Below are 7,979 nucleotides of genomic sequence, written 5' to 3'. Positions count from 1 at the left end.
AAGTAAGGTAGGATTCACATGAATATATAAATATTCACAAAATGGCTGCACCTTGGGTAACCTGTATCTGGGAACGAATTTCTTGATTTGTGTCTTTGGTCTTCAAATTTCTATTCATTATGACGTCTAAAACCTCCTTGAAGATAATACAAGCTTTATTCACAGAACAGACCTGGAATTCTGTGTAACTGAGGCTCACGTGACCAGACTTTAGTCTTGCTTACAGATGTGAAGCACTGACTGTTCGGCCATCTCCCGTGCTTTTTCAGATTTAAATAAAAATCACTGTTTAAAAGGATATTCATGGAATCTCTGGTGCTGGGCTGCGGCTCCCCCAACCTCCTGTCCACCCTCAGGACGCCCGCAGCTCCATGTCACCCTCCAACTGCTGCCCACGCGACCCCCATCCCTGGCCCATGGCCAAGTGGCCTGCAGCTGAGCCGCTCAAGTTCCACGTGCCTTGGAAGCCACTCCTGCTTAGCGACTTCCCTGGGAAGCCACTGGGTCCCCCTGTCTGGGGCGACTCGGCCCCTCAAGGGCCAGGAGATGCGGGAACCATGGCGGAGCCTGTGTCTTGGCCCCATAAGCAACATGGCGGTGGGGATGACAGACAGAAGCTGCAGGGCTGTGACCTGGAGCCCAGAGAGCCTCCTCCTGGGGAGCAGGGCGATCCCTGCCTGGGTCAGCTGGGCCTTGGGCAGTGGCAACAGGGTAGAGAGCGAGGGCAGCCCGCTGGGAGCCGACAGGTGCACAGCTAGCACAATGAAGACTTAGCAGTAGAATGCCTTCCAGTATTGGAGGAACCCTCTACCATCTATTGATCTGGCAGCTCTGGAAGATGTGAGTGCAACTGCCTGACAGAAACCCTTGAGGTCAAGAATGAAGGAGTTGAGATTGACATCCTGTCCTGACAGAAGGATCTGAAGGAATGGGATTCATTGAATTGGAAGAGACCTATGGAAAAGTTCTTTTCCATACTTGACATGATACTCTTTTCAAACCTGAAAATGAGGAAGAGTTTTTGGATAAATAACTAATTACTACTGAAACTCCTAATGGAGAGTTGAAAAGGATATGGTACAGCTGCAGACAAAATACTTTGTGTATGCATTTTTAATGAAAAAAGGTTCGTTCATGCTCTTGACTTTGAAGATGCTTTCCTTAGAAAAGGAGGTTTTGGACAGTCTTAGAGGAAGCACTCGGGTCTTCCGCACTTGTTCTGTCAAATGTTCCTTTGTACCAGAGAGTTTATTTGTGGTACGTGGAATGAATTCATTTACACAGCAGATGCTAATAAATTCTTCTTATTGTCTCCCTTTGGTTGAACAAATAGGAGACGAGTATGCAGAATTAGAATGTGAGATTGTTTCTGAAAGCTAGCCTTGTTTTAAGAGTGTAAATATAAACTAGCGAGAAGTTCCATTTGGGTAGCTTGTTTTAACCTTCACTATTTGCTGTTTATTAAAACAGTAGAGGCAACGAGTACAGCCAAACAATGGATAAAGAGCAGTAGGAAGCAGATGCCTGCCTCTCCTCTTGCGAGATGAAAGGAATGATCTGGTCAGTGTACTGATTTGGCGTGAGGACTTTTTATACAGTGGATTACCTCAGACCCGTAGTTCTCAACACCTACAGCACTTTAACCATCTCTGCTTGAGCCCTGGTCCTAGAGCGCTCTCATTCAACTATTTGAAGGTGGCTTTGCACGGAGGCTTCTGTTTTATTTATTTGTTTATTTTTGCACCGATTGTGTATTCCTGTATTGCAGATGAGGCCAGAACCATAGATGAGCAGCATTTCCTGTTTGCAGGACATCACTAGTGCAGGCTGCAGCAACGCCTCTTCATTAGCTTTGTCTGTATCTTGTTAGGTTATTGTGTTACAATTTTATTTTTTAATAAAGTCCATTGCTTATATTTGAGCTATGTATCAGTGACTACATTTTGCATTGGATGCAGACTTTCGGCTTTGTTACTGAATAATTTTGTTTACATTTCTGTATTTCGGACATTAAATCCAATCCAAAATTCAGAAAAGATAGTTGATGTCTATGAGAGAAAAAACAGGAAATAATAAATAGTATCTACCTCAAGAAAAGAAAGGAGAAAAGGATATTCATTTTTAGAAGGTAAATGCTCTCTTTTTGTTATGAGGAGAGTCTAAAGCATTTTTTCAAAATTATTTTTTTCAATATTGAGAGTAACTTATGTATACTACTTGTTTATTTAACTAAAAGGAGCTATAATTACAGAGGGTAGAGTGTAGCTCAGAGATAGAACTCTGGCCTGACATGTTCAAGGCACTGAGGTTTTATCACTGGATTCTTATAGCTCCTCCTGCTTTACACACTATTACTAACCTCAGTCCCTCAGAGCATCCCAGGCTCACCCAGAGCCTCACATAGGAGGGTACAAACACATATATATGTACATCCTGCCCAACCAGTCAACCCCTCCTCACTGACTGACTCCTGGCCTCTTTCCCTGATAGAAAGCTACTCATTTCTCTGTCTACCAACACAGACATTTCCACATTTCCCCCTCAGGCACTGCTGGTCTTCAGTGTGTCGCCTGCAGCCACTCTCCCCTGCTCTGCTTTTGTCATGGCCATGGAATGATGTCCTGAGATCCTCAGTGGCTCCACTGTGCTCCAAAAGACAGCTGGTGAACTAGAAAAAGATGGGAGTCTAGAATCAGGATTCCACGTCGATAACACAGTCATGTGACCCCTGGTAAGTATCCAGTATTCATTGGTAGAATCTGGGCATCCTTGAACCTATGGTACCAGCTTCCTGTGAGATGTATCTAGAACAGGATATGCAAAGCGCTCAGGAAAAGGGTGTGTGTACATGAGTGTGTGCATATGTGTGTGCATGTGTGTGTAAATGAACTTCAGGATCACTAACACTATTTGGTGTTGGAGCTGGATCTCAACACTGTGGTTGAGCCAAGGCCCTCCGCCCTCTGTGCGTTGTCCTGGAGTTTTTCTTTCTGTAGCTTACCTCCTCCCCCTGCTTCAACCTCTTGCAGAGGATTGTGAGTTTTCTCATTCTTTGCATCCTTCAGAGTCACACCGCTTTCATGAGCCCAGTCCCTGGCTCTCACCTGCACCTCGGAGGAGTCGGGTCCTACAGTCTCGTTAAGTAAGAAACAACTCGTTTTACTCACAGACTTTGTGGTTTTGATTTACTTTTAAAGCTTGAGCATACAATTGAACTCAGCTAAGAGAACCCCATCACGGACAGTTCCTGGAGGAGCCTTAATGTGATCTGAGTGTATCTTATTATTTAGCTATTTTACTTGGACATTCTTTCGTTTATCCCCTATTTTCAATCTCTTGTTCCCTTCCACCTGAACCTTTGTTCTTAAGATCTGCCCATATTGATAGCTGGACACATGAACAGTTTATTTCTTATGATAATTGAATAAAGCATTTTATTCATTTTATTTCTCTAGGACCTCACACAAGGGCATTAACATTGCTGCAAGTACTTTGCTGTAGTGAAAAGTTCTGCGATGAAGCTGTTGGCTTAGATCTGAGTCTATTCTTTCCTTCATTCAGCATGGATTAACCAGATACCTATCTGTGCTAAATACAATGAGGATGGGAATAGGGTGTAATAAAAAATAAACAGCCTCCCATTGTTTTAGCAAGGGGAGAAAGGACACTATAAATATATAATAATCTATATAAAGCAAAGAAGAGAATAAGTCAAGATAGGAAGGCAGAGACTGGTGGGGTTTCTATTCAGATGGAGGGCTCAGCAGGAGACTCTCTGAGAATGGAGTGACATTTGAACAGAGACGAGATTGAGGGAGAGTAGCCATGTGGATATCTGGAAATGGAATATTCTGGGTAGGAATCAGCTGAGCCCTGAGATGGGAAACACAAGGCAGTTCTGGAAATGGCATTGAGGAGCTGAGAGAAGAAGAAGGGAAGGAGGAGGAAACAGGAAACAAGAGGCAGCCGGAGCCACTAGATGGGATTTCCTCTACCATGCAGAAACTTTGGGTTCTGTTTTGAGTGGGAAGGATTTTAAAGAAAAGAACAAGATCTGACTCAGAGCTTTTGCTATTGATATTTTAAAGATCCCGCTCGCTAGCAGTTCAGTAGAGAGAAACTTCCAGAAAAACAAGGAGAAGAGGGAGTGGCCAGACAGGATGCCATGACAGCGGCCCTGCTGCAAATGGAAGAAGGAATATGTGTCCATGCAGAGGGGCTGGGGCCTCAGGCCAAACAAACATGAGGTGTCTGGAAAGGTTGGGAAGTAGCTGAATGCAGAGTGTAGGCCATGTGGGAAGACTCAAGCAAGAGACACAGAAGCTTTCCAAGGGCTAGAAGAAGTTGATGCTGATGGGCCCATCACAAAGGCGGAAGACAAACAACTCCCTGGAGATACGCTGCTGTAAATGAGCTATAGAAAGAGACGTTCAAAACAAGGACATTTTCTTTCCTTTATTCGTTCCTACATCCCTCCCTCTCACCTTCCTTTTTTTCTCAAGTTGGATGACAACACTTGTTGATGTGAGTGATACTACAGGGTAGGAGAGATGGGCAGCACAGAGGCAACCTAGACTATTGCTCTTGAAGAGAGCAGACAGGCGAGGAAGCTGTATAGGGTGTGGAGGGCACAGCATACACTGAGGACTGCCTCTCTGACAGACAGGAACGCATGCACTTTGTCTTCCTTTCACATTCTCAATTCAGTAAGAGGCGTGGCCAACTGAATGCAAGCAGGAAAAGAATGGATTACAGGAGAAAGGTTCAAAAGGAGAAGGGAGGGGAGCGGGGAGCTGGTCAGGGTAGGGAAGCCACCAGAGGCCTTGAAGAACAGCTTGTTCAGCTGTCAGGTGGGATGGAGTTGAGAGTGAGTGGGGACTGCTGACCCTGGAGTCTGTCTTAGATGTCAGGGCACCGTGCTGGGTGACATATTCACAGAACTACAACATTAGTTTCTCCACATCCTCCCAGTGCCTTAGACAGTCCACAGTTCTAGTCTGTGGATCCTACTCAGGCAGTAGAGTGGTTGCCTGGGACACTGAAGTCCCGGGATCAATCCCTATAGTAAACCACGTGAACCTGGTACTGTGGAGTCTGCCTGCAGAGTAGTCACAGCTATGAAGTGAAGTTTCTGGTTGTGTCATGCGATGCAGACTCATGTGGTGTTTTGCTTAGGCAAGACCTGCAGCGGGACAGGTGATGTTTGGAGAGAGTAAACATACATAGGACTCAACAGACAGTGATGAGGTGCTTGCACAGCTAGCCTTGCAATGTTTCTGTGGTCTTCAGTCTTCACTGATCTTCACGTCATGAGAGAGGCATGGCAGAGAGTTTCTCCTGGCACCCGGCTGGTTCTGGTCACCCCCATGGTGGAGGACTGGCTGTTTCTGCTGGATCATACCTCCACTGCCTATCTGTATTTGATATCCTAACACTACTGAATTGGACTTCTGGTATCTTGACAACAAAGACTGGAATCACCCCCAAAGACCTACTTCTATTCTGGTCCACATCCCCTTCTCCGATTTACCATTTTTCTCCCCTACCTTTGGACAGTGGACTAGAAGGGGAGCGGGTCAAAGCATTTGAGGATTCTTATTAAAGTAGATTTTGAAAAGCCTAAGCCTACACAACTCACTGCAGGGACAGAGCTGGTGTGATTTCTTAGAGTGGCTTACACTCTGTAGTTCAGAGCCCAGCAATGGCTGTGTGGGGCTGGAGTCCCAGATTTTTGGGTTTTAGCTGATTCTAGACATAGTCAAGCCAATAATCAAGAATGGCCATCATAGCCTTAAGCCAGCATTCAGGAACTGAAAGCATGAGCATCTGAAGTTTGAGGTCAGAGACAGTCTAAGGCTGACCTTATCTCAAAACACAACCATACTTAAAAAAATTTTTTTTTGCCAATCTTTGAGGCAAAATGGTGCTTCCCTCTGTAGTTTGAATATATCTGAGAACTGAAGTTGATCCTCTGTCCCTAGGCCTGTTGGTCTTTCCTGTTCCCCCTTCTGTGAAATGTGTATTTATAATCTGTCCTAATTTGGGTTCCCTGAAAATTCTCAGATTCAGGCTGGTCTATAGGTCATTTATTCAGAAGCACAAGGCAGTGAGGACACCAGGAAAACAAAAGGGAGGCAGGCTTTTACTACAGCCAGCTCTCCTAATTTGCATGCTGCTTAAATAGAACTTGTCTACAGTAAATGCATCTGGTAAGGATCCTAATCTCAGACCCATGCCTCCCTGCCCTGGCTGGTCCCACCCTACCCCCTGGTTGAGTCTCAGAAGGAAATGGCAAAACCTTCGGGGGTGGGGGGAGTGTGAGGGTGGGGGGTGTGGGGGGAATCTGGGTGTTGATAATGTATACAGAAAATGTGCAACATGGCATTCTCCTCTGGATATTTATAGCCTAAAGACTTAGCCTACAGAGACTGTTCCTACTGAAATTAACTAAGCCAGGGGCAAAGTTCTTAAGAAAACTGGCTCAGCTCTTCCAGCAGCTACCACTCGCCAAGAGTTTCTTGGCTAAGGGTGAGACTTCATGGCTGCCTCCCTTCTCCATGATGGATTTGGTCTGCCTTGAGTGAGCCCAGGGCATGTGCAAATGTCAGAACCGCTGTGAATTCATATGAACTTGTGGGGAAAGTGGATCGTGCCACCAGAACTGTTGAGCCAGTTGCCAGTTTCCTAGGGAAGTCTCGAATTTCAGAACAGTAGGCCAGCTCCTGGCCAAACTACCTGATCTGGAACGCATAATCAGAGGACTTCACGTAGAGGACCAGGGTCATGTAGCATAAAAACCTAGGGTTCTCCGTGCTAATGAGGTATCTAGATAGACCCTAAGTGTTTAGCCAATGAGCTTCCTTTCCTGGGCATCCCCTTCCCGCAGAAGGTATTTAATCCCTGGTTCACCCTGAGTAAGTCTTGCGCATTTACATCCGCTATCGAATAAAGAAGTTTGGGCAACCCTTCATCAAGGGTCACCAAATTGGGGGGGGAGGCCTTAGTTGTAAAGAACTCCGCCTAAATCTCCCAGTAAAGGCCTTGTCCCTTCCAGCCGCTCTGTACACTTACACTCACTCAGAACCAAAACTTATTCTGCCCATCCTGGGCTCAGCCATCCCCTTCCTTCGCGGCCCAGGGGAAGCAGGAACCGTAAACCACCATTCCCAAATCCCTGCAGCCCCCAGAGGCGTCTGGGTAACTCCTGAGAATGACAACATCTGTCTAAACGTTGCAGTTTCTCACCAGGAAAAATGCATGCCGGGACCCCTGTTGTGGAGTGTTCTGCCTCCCCTGAGAAGCTGGCAGTGGCACTCAGGCAGCCCAGCGGCGGCGTGGCAGACGTGCAGCCGGCACGTTCGGCTTGTTTTCAGAGGACACTGTTTCCTTGTAGGTCCACTGCCTCTGGCGCTTGCAGCCTTTCTGTTTCCTCTTCCATGAGGACCCCTGCGCCTTGAGATATAGGGGTGTAGTACGGATGTTCAATTTAGGGCTGAGTGTTCGGCAGTCTCTTACTCTCTTCCTGTTGGCCAGTTGTGGGTCTTTGCATTAATTACCGCATATTGCAGATAGAAGTTTCTCTGCTGAGGATTGAGAGATACCAGACTGTGTGTATAAAGATAAGTCATTAGGAGCTGGTTTAATTCTATGTCCATTTAGAAGACTAATAGTAATGGATTCTCCCCTATGGCCTATGATCGATCTATCTATCATCTATCTATCTATCTATCTATCTATCTATCTATCTATCTATCTATCTATCTATCTATCTATCATGATCTATCTTCAGGTTCTTACCTCAACAATGGCATAAGTGAGGGATTTCATCTTGTGGAGAGGGTCTGAAATCCAATCAGAAAAGTGGTTGGTTACTGTTGAGCTTGTGGGCACACTTTACTGTGTCAGTCACTGTAGCTAGCTAGCATGGTTTACAGCTAAGGTTCACGATAACTTTTCTCCTCTAGTAGCATGTATAGGAC

General features: G+C 45.7%; 1 pseudogene; it reads left to right on the top strand.

Annotated features, from left to right (window-relative positions):
* The first annotated feature begins 416 nt into the window (after positions 1-416).
* LOC116898075 lies at positions 417-911 on the top strand (annotated as a pseudogene).
* Positions 912-7,979: the final 7,068 nt, after the last annotated feature.

Source organism: Rattus rattus, chromosome 4, assembly GCF_011064425.1.
Source record: "Rattus rattus isolate New Zealand chromosome 4, Rrattus_CSIRO_v1, whole genome shotgun sequence".
NCBI lineage: Eukaryota > Metazoa > Chordata > Mammalia > Rodentia > Muridae > Rattus > Rattus rattus.
Note: the sequence above shows the minus strand (reverse complement) of the source record. Positions and strands in the feature narration are given on the sequence as shown.